This window comes from Vidua macroura, chromosome 15 (genome assembly GCF_024509145.1).
Source record: "Vidua macroura isolate BioBank_ID:100142 chromosome 15, ASM2450914v1, whole genome shotgun sequence".
NCBI classification, from domain to species: Eukaryota; Metazoa; Chordata; class Aves; order Passeriformes; family Viduidae; genus Vidua; species Vidua macroura.
In genome coordinates this window covers 1,884,731-1,908,506 of record NC_071585.1, presented here as the reverse complement: position 1 = coordinate 1,908,506, position 23,776 = coordinate 1,884,731, and the positions used below count along the sequence as shown (strand labels likewise).

The 23,776-nt window shown below is 44.2% G+C and overlaps 1 protein-coding gene across 1 annotated transcript in view; it reads right to left on the bottom strand.

The window, feature by feature from the left end:
* Positions 1-23,776, bottom strand: part of CTNNA1 (catenin alpha 1) — a 117,961-nt gene that overhangs the window by 61,693 nt on the left and 32,492 nt on the right. The gene's annotated exons all lie outside the window — the stretch shown is intronic.

Genomic DNA, 23,776 nt, shown 5'->3' with positions numbered 1-23,776 from the left:
AGCAAACATTACATTTAGGGTAACAGGTATCATAAAACTTGCAGAATGTCAAACAGTAGCGGTGAAGTCAACGTGAATTCCCTGCGGAGGGACAGCGAGCACCAGGCAGAGCCATTGCTCTGCACAAGGACACAGCCAGAAGCTGTTCATATTTTTTATTTTAAAGTTACTGTCTTCCATTCGCAATTGCTTGTGACTCTTCCAGGCAAGGAGGGGATTGAAATAATTGTGCTACTCAGCAGTCCCTGATTTATTTTGTTGATGGAACAAGAACCACGATGATTTGGTTTAAATTAATCGTATTTCAGTACGAGCGCTGGCTGATGACAGGAGCTTGTTAACCTGCCCTCCCCAAACAGCATCTCTGCTGCACAGCCTCGGTTTGCACAGATCCTACACTGCTTACAGGTGCTTCAACACCTCCAGACACAACCTCAGAGGTCTTTGGGTCTTTTAGAAACAGAATTTCTTGTGCTGCCCTTGAGGTTCTCAGACCATCCAAAGATCTCCATCCTTGCTGATATTCAGGCAGCTTCCCCTGCTCTTCACCCTCGTGTCAGTGAAATGGAAACCCAGCAGCACAAGTTCAGGTTTTGAGTCATTCTCCTGGAACAGGCTGAATTAATGCTCCCAGTTAGTCTCTCTGCATTAGATCAGTGTTTAAATGCACACAAGTAAAAATGACTCGATGAAGGGTGAAATGGGTGAGTGTTCAGTCTCCAGCTGAAGTGCTCCTCTGCACTGAGCTCCCCTTCCCTATCAGATGGAAACATAATGAATGCTGCTCCATCGGTGTTTGGTTTTGTTTGTTTCTCCCCCAAGCAGAAATGATCCAATTTTTCAGTGATCAGCCACATGCAAATCTGAGCTTCTGTCCCATTACCCCCTTAACAAGACAGGGGCCTATTGCTACCCTGTAAAATCAGAAACATCCTGTGGCTTTAAACCAGAAATCTGCACTACACATTTATTTTTAATGTGTCTAAGATAATTTCTGTACTACTTTAATGGAAATAAAGTTGATTTAATTTTGTGATCTGTGTAGCTATCAAAATCCATCTGTTCAGACCTATGAAATTCACCCAGGAGCTGATTTTCATCTTTCTTATGAAGTTTTCCATAAAAATTAAGCAAGTTCAGAGGGGGATACAGTATTTCTCCTCCCCCCCAAAAGGAACAAGGAAGGAGACAACAGAAAGCAAAGGCAGCAGCTCCTCCTCCCCACACCTTCCTCCACTGCAAATGTCCCAGATGCTAAATTTGGTGCTGGGCTTTGCTTTTTAAGGCACCACATTAGCAGGATGCTTAGAGATAATTTCAGAATCAGCTGGAAATTCAGCATTTCACATCTTGTGTAAAAATCTTCTGAGAGGCATCTAGGGAAAGGTACCAGAAGCTTTGAGGGGTATAGTCAGGCCTCAGATGGGGTGAAACAGCATCGTACACCCCTGTGTAAGCAGATTGTACACCCCTGTGTAAGCACCGAGAAGCTACACCTGCCATCTCCCAACTACTCCTTTGTAAAAAGCCAAACACAACTCACCCCATTCTTCTTTTTACTAATGAAAACACTAGTAAGTGAACTATTCTACCAGCTTAGCAACCCAAGATTACAGAGAGTCCTAGATGCATTGTGTTTAAATTATGTTTCAAGAGCCAAGTTCTGGTGGGAGGGGGCATAAGTAATGGAGTAAAACAAGTGCAGTGTACAGAAGCATTTTGTTATTAAAATTGTGTATACTGTAAAACTGAATTTGCCTCTTTCTTCCTCCCTTTTCAAGCAGAGGTGCCAAAAGCTCACTCTTTCATGGTATGTTAAAAGCAGTCTGCACCCACTGTCCCAAGCGGAAGAGTCAGGTTTGGGCCATTTGCCAGTCACAGCAAATCTGGCCCCATCTGTTGTACCACACTGAGCAAAATACAACCTTCTGCTGTACCACAGTGAGCAGGGCAGCAGGGGCTCTTCCCAAACCAGGTGTCTCCTGACTAACAAAAACTGAATGAAAACCAAACCAAAGGCAAACTCCCGGCCCTTGAGTAGCTGGATCAGGATCAGCACAGGCCTGGCCCAGCCTGGCTCTGCCCCTGGATGTTTCCTGGCTCCCCAGGTCCACCTCCAGGGCCACCTGTGGGTCACTGTGCCAGCCAGGAGCTGGCATTTCCAACAGGAACGCCCTGCCAACAGTGTGGCAAGGACAAACAGCTCATAAGTTTCAGAGGTGTCACACAGTGAGACATCCCATCACGTCTGAGTCACAGCCCTCCAGGAAGGGTCCCAAAAACACTCCTGGTACAAGAAATACTTTTTTTTTCTTTACATGAGCTACCACAGCCAGCACAGCACTCAGAGCCACTGTGCCTCAATATCATGGGAAGGATTTCTGGGTTTGAGAAGTGACAAGTTCACAGACACAGTCCAAAAGCCATGATAGAGAACTGAACAAAAGAACAAGTTTCAGGATGTTCCAAGATGATTACATGCACTGAACCACCACAGCTAAAATCATTTTAGTAACTAAGCCGTAGCTGCATTTACTTTTTTATCAAAAGGTTTGGCTGGAACAAGCTCTCAAGGGTTTTAAATGTCAGTTGGCAAACTGCCTCTCAAATCCTTCTAATACTTCAAAGCAGCACACGATGTATCTATTTTCTTAAACTCTCAGAGAATAATTTTACAAGCAAAAGCATCTCTCAACTACAAACCCAGTTGTTCTCACAAGCAAAGGTAACACACCTCAGAGAAAAACCAGTATTCTGAATACATTATGCAAAACCTTTAAATCCAATTAGGAACAAGGAAATGTCAACATCACTAGCAACTTACTTTTAAATGTAGACTCTGTTAAGACAACTGCAAAAAAAAATGAGATTGAAGAATTTGACTGGAGAGGATTGCAGAAATGAACTGAAAACTGCAGCACTGGGAAACCCTGGCTCCCTCCTGCAGTGAATGTCCAGGCTAAGGGACAGGATTCAGTGAGAGTGTTCACCCACCACAAAACCCTGATGTCAGTATTTTCTGTAATCTGTTCTTAAGGAGAAGCTTTACAAAATCATTATTACCTAATCAACAATTTCATTAATACAAAGATTTAGGAAATTTCATAATAATGGGTAAAACTCTGTTTGCCATATTTGACATAGGATTCACATGCTTTAGGTCTTATTTTGGGAGAAATTTGTTTACAGTGAGGGTGGTGAAGCCCTACCACAGGTTACCCAGAGAGGTGGTGGATGCCCCTTCCCTGAAAACACTGCAGGCCAAGTTGGACAGGGCTGTGGGTGACCAGATCTGCTTGAAGCTGTTCCTACTTACTGCAGGGGGCTGGACTAGGGTGATTTTAAAGGTCCCTTCCCACCCAAACCATTCTGTGATTCTATGAAAGAAAAAATGACAAGTGCCTCATTAGCACAATCCCACGTTTGTTTCTGTGATGCACAGCTCCAGAGGTTTGGCTGCCAAGGGCACTGAGCAAACCCTTCTGGGCTGACAGGTAACCAAACCCTGATTTCAGCTCCTCAGCTGGTTTTAATCCACAAGGTCTATAATTTGACTTTTTCTTCTAAGTTTTCTAAAAGGACAAAAGTTAAACGCACACCAAAATAATTTAAGCATAAAAGCCAGGAGCAAGAAGCTGAACCACAACCAGAAGGGAGCATCCCTTGAGTTTAACCAAATTTCTTCTCTCCAGTATGTAAAACAAACACTTGCAGTATGCACACACGAGCAAAATGAAAGGGTATTGATGTTTAAATGAAGTAATCAATTGTTCTTTTATACAACCAAGGTATTTCTTTTAAATGCCATGGAAGTAATTTCCCTGTTATCCCCAGCAGACTCTACTCCTTGTACATTGAATACTCAAGCAAACTGGACACAGAGGAGATGCTGGTTTTCCTTTCACCCCTCCCTACCCCACAGCGTGGGCAGTGCAGCCACTGTCTGATAGAGGTGCATCATGCTTTGTACCAGTTAAAAAAAAAAAACAGCCATATTTCATGAGAAGTCTTGGAGTAAGTGGAAAAGCTTCATCCATCAAGAAGGTTCTTAAATAATGAATGAATCGTAATTCTTTACAGTCAAAAGCAATTAATTTTCTGTATTGTAATCAGGAGAATAAATCTGAAAAATCCATTCTAATGGCTCTGAATCTGAAGGTAGTGTTGCAGCTGAATTTTTAATTTTAAAATACAGGAGCAGTGAGGACTTCTGCTGTTTAAACATACAATCTTCTACCTAACAGAACAGCTTTACTGCATATTTAATAGGTAGAATGGGTTTTGTGAGACCACATGAGATTAAAGACAGCTTTAGGTACAGGAAATCATTTCAAGCAGAAAGGTCCTTCCAAGATACCTCTAAACTGTATAGCCACTAAAATACTTGAAATGTTCTTTATGAAGTGTACAAAATATTCAGAAAATCTTGCTGCAAGTAGTTTTACTTATATGTTTGCAAAGAGCTAAAAATATTGAGTAGCATGTTAATGTGGAATCCAGCCCAACCCTACAGCAACTGTTCCTGTTAGGAAGCATTTACTCTTTTCCCACCAACTCCTAAATAATCCATCACATATCCAGAACCTCTGCCTCAAAAGCCATGTGCTGTTAGCTGGGACTATCAATTTCTGCCCTCAAATGGATTGCTTCAGCCCTAACACCACTTTAAGTTTGATTTCTTTTAGAGAAAAAAACCTGTAAAATTAATAGAGCTCCTAGTAAAGCTAATAACAACACAGTCTGCTAAGGAATGAGAACATGGCAAAGGGACAGGGACACAATGCTACAAGGACAGTTCCATCACTGAAGGCACCACACAGCACTTAACTGGGGGAAAAACACACTCCCTGCACTGCAGCCACTCTCAGCAGCTTTGCTAAGAACCTCTGCTTTAAGGAAGGCAAATTTCAGCTGTCCAAGCAGTCCAGCTGCTCCAGAGGTGGGTCTTGGACTCAACATCCTCAGCACACACCTATCAAAGGATGTGAGCCAGGAACAAACCCCCAGGTTGGGAAAACCACCCAGTAGGGCCATGCTGCAAGCCCCCAGGTCTAAGCACACACGTCTGACTTAAAGAGCAGGAGATATTAAAGCAGCATCTCTGCTGTCCTCAGGAGAAGACAACATGCTCTAGTAAAGACCTGGAACTACTTACTGATCCTGTCCAGCCCTGAAGTACAACATCCCCACACAAGCTGCTTGAAATTCTGGCTGAATAATTGAAAGGTTAAAGAACTCCTCCTCAAGCTTTCCAGATAGTCCTGAAGATGGAAACATGTGGAAATAGATGGAACTGCTTCCAGGTAGGACAAACACTGAGCTCAGCACCCAGGGGAGCAGCAGGCCTCTGCAAGGCTGACCAGAGCACAGGCAGCCAAGCTGGGGAGCTCCTAATGACAGCTGGAAGCTCTCTGGGTAGCAAGGGTGTATCTGCAGAGTCCAGGCCTTCAAGAATTCCACAGCCACAGGGCAGGTAGGCAGAGAAAGCCATCTCTAGTTTATATTCTTGTCTGTGGATGACCAGTTTAGCTCTGTGATGTCCATTAGCACCATAGCAGCTGTGGAGCTTGGAAGTGAGGGAGCTGTGTCTTCCGATGCCTTCCGCCTGCAGTTAGCATCCAGAAACTTCCAAAAAGGCTAAGGTTAGACATCTGATTGGGATGAACTAGAAAAAAACCCAAAACCAACCAAACCCAAAAGAAAACCAAAACAAACCAACCAACCCAGTGAGCTTTGGCAGGTACTGCATCTTTAACATGACATTACACTCAGAACAAAAATGAGATACTTCTGACAAGTTCCTAGAGTCTCTGGCGACTTCTAGGAGATGCCTGTTCACCCTCTACTGAACTTTTAGGAGTTGTCTGTTCACCTTTGTCCTGACTTTGCCAAAACAGGACAACTGTTTACTGAACCTATGAAGTATCAGCCTCAATGGCTCAAGGTGCAGTGAGCTGTTGCCCGGTATTCCCTCCTGGCAGCGAGTGCAGAGCAAGTCTCCAGACTGGCTACAATACCACCCATAGTTAAACCCAGCAACACCCACAGAGCTCACTTTGTAACAATGCATCAGCATCAGGACTAAGGAATTCCAGTTATTTACAGACCATTCAAAATACCCTCAGTGCTGGGAACTGCTGAACAAACTGCAATGCCTCTTCCACAACAAGTTTTGGATTAGTCAGCATAAATAAATATTTGTAAATATTTGTTGACAAATTTGAAACTTTGATAAAACCACTGCTTTGTTCCACACCCAAAAGGTGTTTCTGGAATGAATTCCAAGCCCTTGTCCCCCTGCTGCAGAGCTGTCCCTTCCCAGCAGAGCCCAGGCCAGCAAGAAGGAGGCTCCTGAGCACACAGCACTGGCTGGAGCTGTGGGATCATTGCTGGAGCTGTGGGATATGAGTGCTCCACACCTTCCCCAGCCCTTCCTGTCTGACAGCACACCCTCAAACACAGGGACAAATGGAAACATAGACAAGGAGGAGGCAGACTCCAGTGCACCCAGCAGATAAATCCCAGGGATATTGTCCCTTCATACCTAGAGCTGTCTGTGGACAACAATTAACTTGACAAAGGGTGCCAGGAGAGTGTCCAGAGATACATGAAAAAGGTTTATGCCACATTCAAATGAGCTGATGCCACCCAGCTGCAGACTGCTTCTTTCTTCTTAGTGGGCACTCCATCATTTGAATATGCTCCAATAAAGCTGCATCATCAAGAGAGGAACTTTCTGACACCTACTTTTACTGTCCATTTATTCAAAACCAGTCTCCATCAGGCAAATTAGAAAGTGATCATCAGCTTTAGAAAGCAATTTCAATTGTTCATGCAAACATAGCTCCACTGTAGAAAACAGCTCACTGACACTACCCTAACCTCAGGCTGTGCTGGCACAATCAACAACAAAACCCAGTCCATCCTGCCTGGCCATCAGGCACTCATGGGAAGCAGGAAAATCCCACAAAACCACTCCAAAAATATGAGCTTATACAAATAACAAAACAACTCAACCACCCTATCCCTCTAAAGCGTTCATTATGCACACATATGCAGTTAATTAAATATATATAAAACAGAGACATTTCAGGTGGATTTCCTGTGTCACATTACGCAATACATGCAATCAGTGATCCTGGGGAACTAACTGATATCAATCAAAAATATTTAAAAGTCAAAAGTAAACCTCAAAACAAACCCTTTAATGGGAAGTTTACTCATGGAAAGAGTTCTAAAAGGGTTTTTTTTTATAATTACTCCATCCTGTTTGCTACATTTGCTTATGCAAGAGAAGTATCTTTAATTACTGACAGGACTAGGATTAAATGACAAGTCCACATACTTGATCCAGATTTTTCACAGGCACAAGGTGAAAAATATGATAAAGAACATGAACAGGTTTTAGTGAGCTGAGCCAGGGAAAAAAATCAAACCCACATTCCTTCTGAGCAGAAAATAGGACCTTTTTGTGATTATTAAAACAATTTCTATCAAGGCAAGTACACAGGCTGATTTCTACTCTGACAAGTGGTTTGGTCACTTCTTTTTATGTAATGCAGTTATAATCAAGAGAGGTCTGCTTTACCTCTGTTATCAAAACCACTGCCTTCAAACCAAATATTTCAAGTTAGTAACATACTTCCAGTCACTTCACTAATATAAAAAAAACCTCCAAAAATCTTATTTTCTCACAGGAGAGCTATAATTTGCAACTTTAGTCTTGCAGTCAGTTCCCTAATGAAAAAGAAAAATCAGGAGAGCACACAGGTCTTCCTCCACATTTCACAGCATCTTTTAACTTCAATAGCAACTGACCAAAAGCTTCAGGACTGCTCCAGGCTAAAAATGATTCCTAATCCCTGAAACTGAGTCTGGAATTCCCACTCAAGGGCAAAACTGGGAGCAGCTAAAAACACTGGGACTGGTTTGTAAGAATTCACATCTTAAGAACAACCAAATGCAGCTGCCCCAGCTCTGGAAGTGTCCAAGCCAGGTTGGAAATGAGGCTAAAAAGGAAGGAATGTGCCCAGTGAGAACAGGGTCAGGTGACATGGGAAGAACAGAGCTGCTGCTCCCCGCACTGTAGGCAGAAAATCCGTGTGGACAAAGCTCAGCTGGAGCTGGAGCTGCCAGAACTGGGGAATAACAACAATTTACAAAGATATTAATGGCAAAAGGCAGTGTAGAAATGACTTTGGTGTGTTCCAGGATGAGGACGATCATCTCACAGACAGGGACAGGGAAAGGCAGAGATGCTTAATGCGTTCTTTGCCTCTCTCTTCAACATGGATCATGGACCAAAGGGGTCCCAGTGCCCTGGGCTGGAGGACCATGACTGTGACAATGATCAGCTCCCAGCTGACCCTGAAATCATGCAGGATCTGCTGCTCCAGCTGGATCCCTACAAACCTATGGGGGCCTGATGGGATTAATCCAAGAATCCTCAAAGAGCTGCTGATATCATCACAAAGCCTCTCTTGATGATTTTTGAGTGGTGTTGGGAATCTGGAGAGGTCCCAGCTGACTGGAAGCTGGGGAACATTGTTCTGATTTTCAAGAAGGGCAAGGAGGAGGACCCTGGAAACCATAGGCCTGTCAGTCTCACTTCAGTGCTGGGTAAAGTTAGGGAGATTATTCTGGGAGGTGTTGGAAAACACCTGGAGGACAACACAGGCATCAGTCACAACCAACACAGCCACAGGAGGGGAAAGTCCTGCTGGTCAAACCTGATTCCCTTCTGCAACAGGGGATCCCACCTGGTTGATCAAGGAAAGCCAGTTGATGTGAGCTTTTTGGGACTTCAGGCTCAGGGTGGATCTCAGGGAAAGGTTCTTCCCCAGAGGGTGCTGGCACTGCCTAAGCTCCCCAGGGAATGGGCACAGCCCGAGGCTGCCAGAGCTCCAGGAGCCTGTGGACAGTGCTGCCAGGAAGGCACAGGGGGGATTGTTGGGGTATCTGGGCAGGGCACTGGAATCCTTGTGGGTTCCTCCAAGTCAGGATATTCTGATCCTGTAAGTCTTCTTTCAAGTGATGGTGAAACCAAATCTTTAAAGTTACTGTCTAGTGCTATCAATGTATTATTTCTTAAGGGGAAAAAAAAAAACATTATTGCAACAGCAAAAAGTAGGTTTTTTTACTATTATTTGTACCTGTGGTGTGGGGGAGGAAGGGAAGGGATGAAGAGAGGTGTTTGTCAGGTCTGAAAAACAACAGATTCTCAAACATTTTGTACTATTTTTATACCACTTCTAGGTAACAGTTCTATCTATCAGTGTTCTCTTACGGCTTATTCTTATATCTAGCAAGTTAATAGCATATGTTTTACGATATATAACACAAAGGCTCTACACCTCTGCAGCACATTTCTATCACTGAAGCAAAAATATCTATTTTTAAGGTCAGTAATGGTAGGAAAGTGCCAGGGTGCCAAGAAAGTTATCCTGTAACAACATACATCTTTTCCCTAAAAGCGCAAAAGAAAACCCAAATTGGCAATAATACATCACACGCTAAACCTGACTTTTCATGGAATCGAGATTCCCCAGTTCCCATCACATCATGATGCTGGGGCTCTGCAAGCCAGACCAGACCCAGCATTAACCAAGCAAATGTACCTGAAACCTTGTACAAAATGGCAGAGGTTTCTATTTCTTGTTACCCTGCAGGTGTTTCTTAGCTGAGCTCAGAGGCAGCTGCAGGGCTCTGGCTGCGCTGGCACAGTGTGCCAGGCCCCTGTTCCAGCAGCACGCTCAGAACACAGAATATCCTGAGCTGGAAGGGGCCCACAAGGATCAGAATCCAGCTCCCAAGGGAATGGCCCACACAGGGATGGAGCCCCATACCTTGGGGTTACTGACAGCACACTCTGACCCCCTGAGCCCACCTCAGGGTCACTCTCTCCACCCCAGGGCAGTTCCTGCCTCCATGTCTCAGAGGCAGGAGTGCTGTGTCTCTGTCCCACCCAACTCCAGATGTAAAGGGGTTACTTTGCTGTGGGTCTGGCATCCTACTACTGCAATTTGCAATCCCGTGCTCCTACCCCTCCCTGCTGTGAGATGTCAGGGCTTAGGACTCCAGCACACCCAACCAGGCTGCTCCTTCTCCTGGACCACAGCCCTCAGCTCAGACAGGAGCACAAAACCTGTGCTAGAAAAGGAGCAGGACAGCACCACATCACAGCCCCCAAAGGCCCTGGAACGGATCACAGCTGCTGACAAAAGCTCAGTTTTAAACCTAGAGTGTGTTCATGCAGCACCCAGATCAAAATAACGCTAGATCTCCCCAGCCAAGTACAGACAGGTGAGATGTGACCCAGGCTGCAGCAAGTGACAACCAGGAGCTCAAGGGGGGCTGCTCAATATTTTGTCAACACTTCCAGCTGTTGCCTCCCAAGGGATTTTGCCAAGTGATGACTGGTTAAGCTTGGCTACAGGTCAATTCATCTCACTTCCAGCATGCCTGGTTAGATGGGAGAAGCAGGATGGATGGGGGAATGTCTCAGAATACCAAATCAGGGGGACGAACCACTTCTAGCAAGAGTCATCAGAGAGCCGCTGGGGCAGGTGAGTATTCTACCACTGGTGCTGCTTTTTTACAGGCTTGGTTTTTCTTTTTTATGTTAATTAGCAACCTTATCTAAGGAATATCTCAAGCTTTTCCTTTGCAGATTACATGAATTAATAGATATATCCAGAAGCACAAAAAGCAGGTTGAAGTTTACACCTGCAGTAATTGTAAAAGCCTTGAGATATTGTAGTTTTTATCAAATTTTACATGTGTGCAAAAGGCTTTAGAAATAGAACTAAAATTGGAACAACACAGACCCCTGCAAAACTCAAAAGGAGTGAGCCAAGGCAGCATATGCCCTTTCCAAGAGGAAAAGAATGCATTATAAATCTGGGAATAAAGCCACCTAACTCCTGGCAAGACAGCTTGGAGAAACAGATAATAAAGCAATCCCACCAATATGGTCACAAGACATTCAAAGTTAGAATTAATGTATCCTTTATTCATTATTAGAAATAGAAATAGGTTTAATTTGCAACAGATTTAAAAGCATTTCCTGTAGGGGGGATTCAGCAGCCTCAACCTGCCACACACCAACAAAAAAAGTAGGTATGAAGTTTCCTTTGACAGGAAGCAATAGGCATTAAAAGCTAGGAACAGCAGGAAAAGCTGACTAATTGTTAAGAACCTCAAGCCTTGGCAGCAGCAAAAGCACCAGAATCTCCTCTCCATCACAGAATCCCAGAATGGTCTGGGTGGGAAGGGACCTTAAAGATCATCTCATTCCACCCCTGCTATGAACAGGGACACCTTCCACTGTCCCAGGCTGCTGCAGCCTGGCCTTGGGCACTGCCAGGGATCCAGGGACAGCCACAGCTGCTCTGGGCACCCTGTGCCAGGGCCTGCCCACCCTCCCAAGGAACAATTCCTGCCCAATAGCTGATCTGAAGCTACTCTGGCAGTGGGAAGCCATTGCCCCTTGTCAATTGTCTCTCTCCAGGTTTCCTGGGGCTCCTTCAGGCCCTGCAAGGCCACACTGAGCTCACCCCAAAGCTTCTCCTCTCCAGGTGAACAATCCCAGCTGTGCCAGCCTTTGCTCCCAGCAGAGCTGCTCCATCCTCTGCTCATCCTGGAGCCTCCTCTGGCCAGGCTCCAGCAGCTCCAGCTCCTCCCTGTGCTGGGGCAGCTCTGCAGGGTCAGCATCTGTGGAGTCAGGTGAAGTCCCTGAGAAGCCAAAAGGGCTCAGAAGCAGCCCTGGCTGCCCAGGAGGGGGATCCCACTGAGTGCAACTCAGACCAAGCCAACCTCATCCACATCACCTCCATTCACCCAGAGCCAGTGACTCACCGGGGCACCGTGGGGGATTAAAAAGCCCAGAAACGTGGTGTGCATACCTTCATCACCAAGCTATTATTTACTAAGCTAACTAATTAGCCAGCCACCCTTGCAGATAATAAGAATGTATTAAAGTACTTAGAATTCCAGTACAAGCCTGGCACATACAAAGTGGCTGTCCTTCTTCAAAAGAAAATGAATGTCAAAGGAAATAAACCATTTAGGAACACTCAGCACATCTGAGGTGCAGGGGAAAGGCAGCATCACCTCAGCATCCAGGAAAAGAAAGGAAAACAAAGCTGAGTGCTATGGGATGCAGAGACATTTCAAACTTTTAATTGTATCACCTTCTAAAGAGATCATTAGATACACAATTTGAATTAGCATTAGATAAAGTAACAGCTATTAAAAATGAACAAAATTAATACACAGAACTGCAAAAACTGGCACAGAAAAAGCAGGAGATTGGAGGTAGTTGAGCTGACAGTAATCTGAAAAACTCAGCTGGTAAATTCAGTTTTACACCAAGAAATAAGTTGTAACTGAATCTACACTTCACTGCAGTCTAGCACTGAAAGCACCCTTCCCTGCACACAGGCACTGCTCCAGGAGTGGGTAATAGAATCAAAGTCATAGAGCAAGTTTACACAACGCATAAAATAATCAATCCACTGGAAATAACACCAGGAATACTCCCAGGGGATACAAGTGCCCTGTGTACTTGAGTGCCCTGCTGTTACAAGAAGAGTTCCTCAAGTCCAGCTGAGGATACCCATAACTTGGAGGCATGGAGGAAATAGGTTTCCACAGCACTACAAAACTGACCGGAGATTAAAATTTAGAGGAAGTTTGGAGAATTCAGCATCTGCCACTAAAAAGGCAGTTTTACTTGCTCTGTGAAAATGCCCTCATGAGAGCATTGGTGGGGGTGCACAGCACAGGAAGATTTGCATAATTACCACCTTCTTCTCTCCACACACATTCTTGACAGGCTCTCCTCACTCTGCAGGTCCCTGAGCACCCGCACACACAGGAGCAGCCCCTGGGGTGAGCACAGCTGTGACTGACCACAGTGGGGAGGAGCAGGAACCCACCTCACCTGTGGCTACCAGAGCCACACCTGCAAACCCACCCTCACAAGAACATCAACATGGCCTGGTAAAGACCCTGCAGGAAGGAACATGCTCATCTTATAGGCCATTAGCTCCAAAGGGGTCACCTGCCCAGGCACAAGGCTGAAGGGCTTTCAACTTCTTTCTCTTCAGTTATTTCTGCATTAACTTCTTGTTTTCTTGGCTTTTTTCAGTCCACTGACCTCTAGAATTTGGATTCTTTGACTCCTGGAGAGATGCCCAAAAAACTCATTCTGCCTCTAAGGAAATTCACAATTTGGCATTTAAGGGGAACAGTATCAAGTGATATGGCTGCAGTCTTATTTTGTACTTGACATCAGAGCTCTCCAGTCACCTTCTTCCCCCAAAATGACTCAATAAAGAGTCCTCAAAGGAGAGGTTCAAAGGCACAGTACGGAAGAGGAAGCCAGCCCCACATCCCACAGTCCTCCCTGCACAATCCAGGAGGCTGAGTGCTGAGGGGGAGATATACACACAAACCCTTTGAAAAGGGAAACGAGACTGAAGCCACAGATGCAGAAACCACCTGGGCGGTATCTCACAGCCAGTTGCTCAACCTCTAAACAAGCAGAATTAATTGCATTAATTCTGGGGTTTAGTCAAGATAACTTGAATAAAAAGAATGCATACTTAAAAGCAGTGCAGAGTATTGGGTTAAAAACCATGGGGACAGCATGTACGTGGAGGGATCTGACTTGGGCACCACTGACATTCACAGCTGCAATTCATCTGCTGGGAAGTCTGAAAGGCAAAACATCCATCAACTTCCAACACCAGATACAGGACAAAATGTGTATGCTACAAACAAGTCCCAGGGTTATCTTCCTACTCAGCAAACAAGGGCTTTTTAAAGCATCATATACCAATGCTGCAGGTAGTATCAGAAAAGAAAATAAACTCCAAAAAATAGCTAAAATCTCAAGCACATAATGAGATTGGTGTTTCAAAGAAATTGCTTAAGTATCTCCAGCATTCCTTAACATCTCAGTATGTATTTTAATTTGGGAAGAAATTATGCAACTACATTCATATATCAAGACAACATGAAAAGAAATTTAACAGTATCAGGATTATTTGAAGTTTTGAGTAGTTTAGGATAGTCAATGCTCCAACTCCCCCAAACAGCTCCTGTGTGCAGCCTCATGGCCAAATCTTCATCTGTCATCATATTAAAAAAGCTGCCTGCCACATCTGCAGGTGGGAACCTTACTCCAAAATTCAATCAATCAAAGGCAGCAAAAAAGTACTTTAAGGTTTTGGAGTCTTTTTTAAGGAATCCATCCTTTAAATACAAGGTCAAAACAAATTCCCTAAACCCCAGCAGATGAGAGGCAAGCTAGAAGTAGTCATGGAGGATGCAGCATGCAGGATTGGTGCACCTGCATCCCCAAGATGCTCCTCATCTCTGTGCAGTCAGTCCCCCCCACACTCCCTGTGCCTTACAGACTTCACTCTCAAGATACCACACCTACAAAGTTGAACTGGTCCTAAACCAAGAACCTTCTGTTTTCAGAGCCTTTTCCCCCCAGAGAAGTAGTAGGCCTCATTTCCCCACATCACTCCGCAAGTTTCAGGAAGTAACGGATAACGTCAATTCACGTTATCATATTCAGCAAACCACAGCTGACAGCACCTCAGGCACATCAAAGAGATTCTGAGCTGAGAAGCAATTTTTTTCTTCTGGCCACATATGGCAGCAGTGGAGCACCCAATGAATGGCAAAAGCCTTGTTTCTTGACAGACGTTACCAGGAAGGCAGTGGAGTCGATACGCCACGAGTGGCTGCGCTTCCCACAATATTTGCATTCACTCTGACACAGACAATAAAGAAAAACACCCTCCATTTGTGGAAGGCACAGGTATTTGTGAAAACCAGCACAGAACTATGTGGGTTTGATCTTTCACTGCCTACTGCTAATTTTGCACAAGCCCTGGTTTTCCCTTTGTGGCTCAATGGCAGTGCTTTTTTTAATTGCTGCTGAGAAAAATGCACCTTTTAGCCCACCTCTGCAAGGCAGCTCCTGGCCTGACAGCCTCTGGCTTTGCTGCTCTTATTGTAAGGAAACGACTCTTCTAGAATGCCTGTTCAGCAAAAATTACTTGTGAGTATCCAGTCTCCAAAGTCGTGAAGTGTTTTCACATAGCCTGAGCAGGTTTTAACCCTGCCATACACAAGCTGGCTCTGCTGCTTCCCCTCGAACTCCTATCCCTCCTGCTAAAGGAATGTGTCCCTGTGTAGGCCAGGAGGAAGCCAAAGTTCTCTCCTCTATTTCAACAGTGTTCCAAGATACAGCTTAAGCCTCATCCTTTTCTCAGACATGAGAAGGATTAAGTCACTCTTTTGCCTCTATTTAAATTCCAGAGGGCTGCCACTATTTGGATAAGCCACAAATGCTAATTATTCTGTATTGATTCTGCTGACTTTCTGGGACAAACGAGGTCTGAACCTCCAGGACACATTAAGAGCATTACAGAACATCAGCTTTCTTACACAGGATAAAACAGGTTAAGCAAGAGCAGAGTCTGGATAATAAACACCACATCCAGAAGATAATATCCCAGTTTCCATCAAGACCTCTAATGCTTGCAGCAGGAGCTGTAGAAAAGATGAAGAGATACTGGAATGGAAAAAAATGAAAGAGCACAACAGGTTTTGCATGTCATGGGCGCACTGGAGAGGAGACAAGTGGTACCACACAGCCACAGGGACATGTGTGTACATGGACAGTGACTGTTCTCCTCTCCCTTCATTATCTCCTGAATCCCATCTTGCAGATGGAACTTAATCCAGAGTTTGTATTAGATCAAGGCAAAAGAAAAAGGAGAAGTCGAGGACTTTAGAATCAAGTATGTCATTGCAATACAAGAATTGTGGTATTCCAGCTTTGTAATAATTCCATCAGCCCCTTCCTCCAACGAGAGGAACTGAAAAGCCCAGTTGTGTGTGTAATACTTCTGCACACTGAGAGCATGATCCTGCTGGAGGCTAAAAGACTGTTTATCCACAGATCAGCAGTCACTGTGCAAACTTACATGCTCCATTCCATCCATACTCCTCGAATTTGACTTTGAGAGACTACTCAAGTATCACGAAATGGAGCTGCATTAGGGGTGACTACATATTTGATCATATGTAGACAGATAAAGTTGAAATATTTACCTACAAAACAGTAGCATTCAAATTAAGCCATAAACCACAATGTTAAGGCAGAATCTATGCACAGCATTAGAGTATATTTATGTAAAACCACTTAGAGTTCAACAAAACTAAAACACTGCAAAATGCCAACCTCCATATCACAAACAATGCTGTACACATTATTATTGCAGGTTTTCCCTGCACCAATCTTAAATGTTATGTGATCAACATGAGATTAAGAAAGGTCAAGATTCATAATGCATTATCAGAAGATCAGAATGTGTTAACATTGGAGATGGACACATGCCTGACAAGAAAGGAAAACCCACACCAACACAAAAGCAAAGGGTGAAGGGGGAAAGGAGGGACCAGGTAGGATGGGAGCCTTCACTGCCACTCAGAGTGTCCACAGGACTCAATTCCTGTTCAGAGCCAGCACTAGAGCTCAGCTCTGCTGCACAGCTGGCTGCAGTGAGCACTGTAAGTGAGGGCAGCCACCTTCCTTCTTTTACATACATTAAGAGTCTGTAACAAAAATGCTGCAAAGCGTGGAAAGGCTGCAAGGGTGAGTTCTGCTGTACAAGGCAGTTCAGAACAAGTCCCAGCCGCTGTCAAATCTATTCAATTTAAGAGAGTTCTCATTGGCAGCTCTGCACCAAACAAGCAGCAAAGGCTGAAGGCAGTGGATGGAGCACAGAAGTGATTTAAGACTTCAAGAGACTCCTGCTGAAATCAGACCTGAGGTGTGAGTGCTGGGCTTTGCTGGGATTCTCTCAGGAGGCACTCAGCCAGCCATATGCTTCTTTAAGAGATGCATCTGCACAGCACAAAAACTGTCTTGGGTCTGGAAAAGCATCCAGGACTTGCAAGCTGTGCCACTGGCATCAGTGGCTGCACTGGCCTGTGTCCCCACCCAGGGCACACAGCTGGAACCCAGATGTGCTGCCATGCCTCCCCTCTAGGGCTGGGCACCTCAGGAGTTTGGGGTCTCTAGAACAGCAATTCCACACCAACATTGGGCCAAGTTCAGGGAAACCACTGGGGGTGACAGAGAAGACTCTGATGAGCTTCAAAACCCGAAGACCACAAGGTGCACAGAACTTTGCATGAGCTGGACTCTTCAGAACGTATCTTAAATTCCATAAGTGCTTCTATTACTCCCTAAGAAACAGAAGGTACCAGAACATCTCCTGAAAATCCCACACTGAAGTCCCAAACCAGGATGGTGTTGGGTGAACACCTGGAAGCTTGATTCAGGCTTCCCAAAAATGCCTGACTGACACAGTGTGAAGCTCTCACCATCTTCATCTGGCTTCACTCCAATGATGCTGAAATATTTACGCTATGGCAGCCTGCAAGCATTAAACTTAAAACTCTTATCACTTCAGAAATGTTCTGTTTCTAAAAGCAGCATTTTTGTCAAAGCAATAATGTCTATGGAAATTAGGGCCCAGCATAACAGCACAGCTCTCTACTGAGCAGCAAAGTCCATGACAGGAAAACCCATCCAGGCTTTCAAACCACATCCATCACGTCAGCACTCAGGCATCTTAAACTGACAAACAATATTAAAAAAGAAAGAGTAGATTATCTCAAGGCAGAATTTTTATCAGCATCTTTATCATCAACACAGATCAGTGTGCCATTTTAATTCACATCTATCCCCACAGAAACAGATGCTTTCATTAAAAGGGCTATGCAAGAGCCCTTTCAGTATATAGATACTTGCTATAAATGAATTTCAGCGTCATGTGAAAATTCACGTGCTCCTTTCCAAGCTTGGATCCTTGATGGGCATACAAAGCTGTGGATCAACATTATTAATAGGCAAATTCATCATGAAAACACATCTCCATTCTGTAAATTGCAAGTGTGTCAGGAGAAGAAATATCCTTTGCTGGTAGTTCTGAAGACAAATTATTTTTCCCAGCAGATATTGAATAGATAAGCCAGGCACTTTCCTGCCCAATCACTTTCCAAGCATCAGAGATGTTCAGAGAAGCTTAGGAAAGAAAAGCAAAATAGTACAATTAAGGTTGAGCAAACAGCACTTGTGTGCAGTATTACATTCCCCTAACTGCACTGAACACAGACACAAGGGTGCAAACTAAGCATTTAACAAGTTATGGGTCCACCAGGTCCAAATCCAGCAGTGTTGGAACCTTCTCTGGAGACCTCGACATCCAAACCACGCTGGCCTGCAAGAGTTCCCTGAGGCAGAGCAGGGCCACAGCCTGGGCTCAACCACCTCCCTCACCTTGAAGTTGTGCCATACCAGCATAGGTCAGATTAAAACCTAAAACAAAAAGAAACACAATCCCCACCCCCAAACAGACCCTGTTGTGGTGCTCAAGCACTTGAGACCAAAGAGAAGATGGAAACCAGGGAAAATAAAAAGCCATCCTGAAGTGATGTGTGTCTGGAATGCCTGCTCTGAACCAGCTCCCAATGGCTTTTCTCCATTTGCTGCCAAGCACCTCTAATGCAATCCAGACAGTCAAGGACACAGTCAGAATGTTAATATGAAAGCATTAAAATTCCCATTGAAATGGGACCTGTCAGGCTACTTTATGTAACATGATTTATCGTTTCCAAATGTAGTAACAAGGGATTTTATTGTACAAGAGCATGTGGTACACAATGGGGCTCCAGGTCCACATTCCACACTCGCCAAACTACAATTCCTGACAATGTTTCTGCTGGTACATGGCTGAGTTACCGGTGTGTGCATGAAAGGGGAGCTGAATGCATTAGAAATTGATGGGGTACAGAATAGACTGAAAATGAGAGCTCTCTGCACTTCCCTGTGCAAACCAAACAGAGCCGAACACCTCCGACCACTGCTGGCTCATGGAGAGGACCCCAACTGCCCCCAGCCCACAGGGCTTCTGCACCAGGCAGTAAAAATGGATTGTCAAAAGCTGAAGAAAGCTTTTATTTCCAGTATTACACATCAGTCAGGTAAATTATGTCACCTGCAAGTTCAGGGCACACTGAGAGCACACTGGAAACTGCTGTTTTCACTTCCAGGACATGGCCTGTGCTTTCTACTCTGCTAAAACCCAAAGCCCGGCCTCAAAGGCACCAAATCCAGCATTTGCCATGAGTAACACAGGGCTGACAGCAAGGCAAGCTGCCCAAGTCCTGTGCTAATGACACCCAGAGGGTTACAGCACAGAGCAGGTACCTGTCACAACCAAGTTTGTGGATTCCTGTGCCAGTGACACACTTTCTTTCTAAAAGAGAGAAATTTTTCAGCTGTCAGCCCACTGGGCATTTTTTAATGCATTTCAGTAGTTTAGATATCCATGTAGTCTTCATTGGGGCTATGTTAACTTTGAGGCAGAGCTGAGTAGCACAGAACAGAAAAAAAGAGATGTTGGCTGTATCTACAGTGTGAGAAGAATCTCACCAGCTGCCAGTGCAAAGGCAACGCCAGGATAAACTGGTAGCAGTGTCAAAAAATATACAGCTTCATCCTTTTTACTTGGAGCAAACTGCAACAGGTCAACATGTAGCCGCACAAGACCACGGAGTTAGACCCAAAAGACTGTTTCCGTTGTATTTTCTGATATTTCTTATTAACTTCTTCATTGATTGTACTATTCGTCTTGACATCATTCAGTTTGATGCTTTGCTCTGCCCTCTTGCCCTGTCTAAGTCTGGAGTCAATGTTCAACTAAAGTCAAATATGCTTTGAAATTTCTTTGTTTAATTAATAAAATACACACCAAGAATGCCTGACTGCTACAGATCATACAAAGATCTGGGTCTTGCCATCTGTGAGTTATATTACAAACTTAGCTGCAACTAATGTGGTGAATTTACTGCATTCCAGGCAGTTGATCCCAGAACCAAGACCTTGGACTACACTGCTTTCACAAAGCTACTCAGAATCAATAACGAATTTAGGCCTTCCCCTCCCAGCTCTGCCATTCAGCACCAGCACCAAGAATCAAGCTTACTCCAAGTAATAAAACCCAAATGCAAATAGGCATCCATGCTATTTCAATCCAGGAGGGATCTGCAATGCAAGTTTAAAAAGGAAAACTATTTTCTGCTGGAATTGTGAGAAGTGAGCAAAAGCCATAATGGAAAACAGCTCTCCCCAGGCGAAGTGGGAGAGGAGGGGGAAAAGCCAGAGAATCAGATGTTATAATTAAGGGATGAACAGTTGGGATTTCAAAGAATGTAGCTTATAAACCAAGAGGCTAAGTGATGAAGTGGCCAATGACGTTCAGTGGATGCAGGTAATGGAAGCCCATCTCACTTCCTCCATAGAAACAGACTCCTGCCACTAGCCACGACTTCTCTTGCCATTTTCAAGAGCAGTCCAGAAGGTCAGAAGCGCCTGAGCTGCACACTGCCAACACTGGGGGGATACTTGGGGTAAGAGAAATGAAACAGCTCCCTTGTTCCTATCCTGCTTGCAGGACCCACTACTGACCACTGTCTGACACGATGCTGGCCTTAATGTAAAAGATTTAGTCTGACCAAGCTGCTCTTGAAAATGGCAAGAGAAGTCGTACTAGATGAAAAAGGAAATCATACACACACCAATCTAAGAAAAAGGGGATTCAAACTTCTGTAACAAACTACTGAACAAGCAAATCTTGCCCTTCTTTTAAGGGCATAATCACAGGATTCATCACCTTACCAGCAAATGAAGTGGGGTCAAGAGATCCTACAATTCAGTTTATTGCCAAAACCTGTTATTCAGCTAAAAACTTCTGCCACACTTCATAACACAGCTGCCAATGCTTCCAGACTTACAGACCTTCAAGGACAGGCACAGGGAAACAGTTAAATTCTAGGTCCAAAACACTAAACTTTGAGTTATAAACTGCCTAGAAAAGTCTTGTTATTGCCAGAGATCAGAAAGAAAGCCTGAAAGCCAGAGGAAGCCACTGAAGAGAAGGCATTTAATGTTAAAAAGGAAATCTGTCTCAAGGCAGTCCTGTGCTTCAGCCTTTCTAGTCTATTCCTCATCCAATCTTCTCTGAATTTTTACACTTGGCCAATAAATACCTCTTACTCTAGCACTTGGATAGGATTTACGATGCACTGCAAGTGCTGTGCAATTAACAGATTTAATGCCCAATTCACTTCCTCCTTCAAAGGGAGACTGGAGAAAAGCATCCCAGGAGCTGTGGGTATATCATACATATACATGAAATGACATTTCCTCTGCCACTACTCTAAGTCAGCACATCCCTACTCTTCCTGCAGATGTATCAAACCATTTTCACTGTTTAGATTCCCAACTATTAGTCATTCTTCAGCTTAATCACAGAGGGGTTTACAGGATGGATTTTTACACACCATCCCACATTTTCACCATAATTTATCAATTGCTTTTTCCACTCCATTTCACTGAATTTCTAATCTCATTTCCCCAACTACACTGTCTACAATCATAACATAACAGTGACTTTAAAAAATGCAGTATGCTCCACTAATTTCACAATGTGCCAAAGGAGATAACAGAGGGAATACATTCTTCCCATCTCAGCGTGATTACTTTAACTTGCCTATCAGAGACAAAAGCACATGGCTGAGGAGGAGGACAGGCATTGCTGTGAGAGGAAGTCAAAGCTTTGCACTCTCACATGGCTATTTGACCAACTTTCAATGAGACAAATGCCACCAACTCCTCCATGCAAGACCGAGCATTTACCTCTTGCACATGTTTAATTACCCTTTGGTGGCTGCTCCATTTGGAATCATGCTGACAGGGCTCCATCCAATCCAGCAGCACATTTGAGGGATTATTGCTGATGCTTCACAGACTCATAAAACACCCTGCTCAAAGGAGTTTTGAGTGGCACAACTTCATGCCTTGCTTCCCAGCTGCAGTCTGAAGTTCTACAAAATGTCAATGCTGAGCACAAGTTACTTTCACAAGCAATTAAGACAGACTACATGAATACCTAGCTCAGCCCGCAGGCTACATCAGACTTGCCTTTCAGTTTTGTTCAATTACTTTGCCCTTCTCTTTGGTAAACAGAAATCCTTGTTTTCTTTTCTCTCTACCACACACTGCATCTGTTCTCCAAATTCCACCACTCCAACCCACACATGGCAGCCTCTGGACCACTTTTGCTCTATGTTGAAATCACTTTGGCCAAAAGATTTGAAAGTAAGGTAACTAATGCAGCAACATTCCTAAGTAAGTGTTACCGTCTAAAAAAGGTATCGCTGAACTCAGTTGCACCTCAAACAAGTTCAAAAGCATAAATAAGACCTCAAGTCCCCCCATTAAGATTTCTTCACATAATTTTACTTGCCACAGTGCTACAAGCCACACAGTTTGCTTAAGTTGTTGCCATTTTTGCAACTTTATTTCTGAAATCAGCTTTAACAGTATTGAAGTTTAACAATTATATATAGTCTCATCTATGATATTAGGATATCCTGATCTCACCTCTCAAACACGGCAAGTTCTTCAGCTTAAAAACCCACTGGAACAAGAGCAAAGGGGGAAAGGAGGGGAAGGAAGTTCAATATTACACCGTGATGCCCTCAAATGCAGAAGCTCATCTGCATGACATGACACTCCAACAGTAGAAACATGCTCAGGCTTCAGACACTGTGTGCACATTCAGCGCCTAAACACTGAAAAAGAACTGTTCTGAGCCCAATATTTACACCAAACTGCTCTCAGATTTTTTACTACATATTTAACTTCATACATCACTTCTACTCAAACCATAATAGCAGCAACAATAATCAACTTGAGTCTGACAATTCACGCTTTCAGCTACAAAGACAACACAGATAAAGTTTCTAAGAGACAACAGAACTGAAGGAGAACTTTTTGCATAAGCCCAGTTACCTTATGTAAACCGAGGTTTGAATTTCTCTGCAAAACAATGTCAACAGTCATAAAAGAGAAATAGAAGCAGTGCCAAGGAATTAACACTTTATGACGATAACATTTGTTTGGAAGACTGGAGATCAGTTTTAAGGTAAGTACCATTGGTGATTTAAGAAGGTTTCATCCCACCTCATGACAAACCTTTCAGGACCACTTGTTATTGCTCAAATTCTGTTTGGGGCAGAACAGAATTCACAGAATCGCCAGGCTGGAAGAGACCTTCAAAATCATCGTGTCCAACCCAGCCCTAACAACAGTTTGCCCTGAACTCAACCCTGGCACCCAGTGCCACATCCAGTCTTTTTTTAAACACACCCAGGGATGGTGACTCCACCACCTCCGTGGGCAGCCATTCCAGAAGTTTATCACTCTTTCCGTGAAATTTTTTTTCCTAATGTCCAACCTGAATTTCCCTTGGCGCAGTTTAAGACTGTGTCCTCTCGCCCTGTCAGTTGCTGCCTGGTGAAAGAGACCAATCCCACCTGACTCCAACCAACTTTCAGTGAGTTGGAGAGAGTGATAAGGTCATCTCTGTGTCTCCTTTTCTCCAGGCTAAACAACCCTAGCTCCCTCAGTTGTTCCTCACAGGCCTTGTGTTCCAAGCCCCTCACCAGCCTCATTACCCTCCTCTGGATATGCTCAAGTGTCTCAATGTCTTTCCCAAACTGCGGGGCCAGAACTGGACACAGCACTCAAGGTGCAGCCTCACCAGTGCCGAGTTCAGGGGAACAAACCAGCTTTAAGGGACATGGCTTCAATTCCATATTTTAGCTGACCCCATGG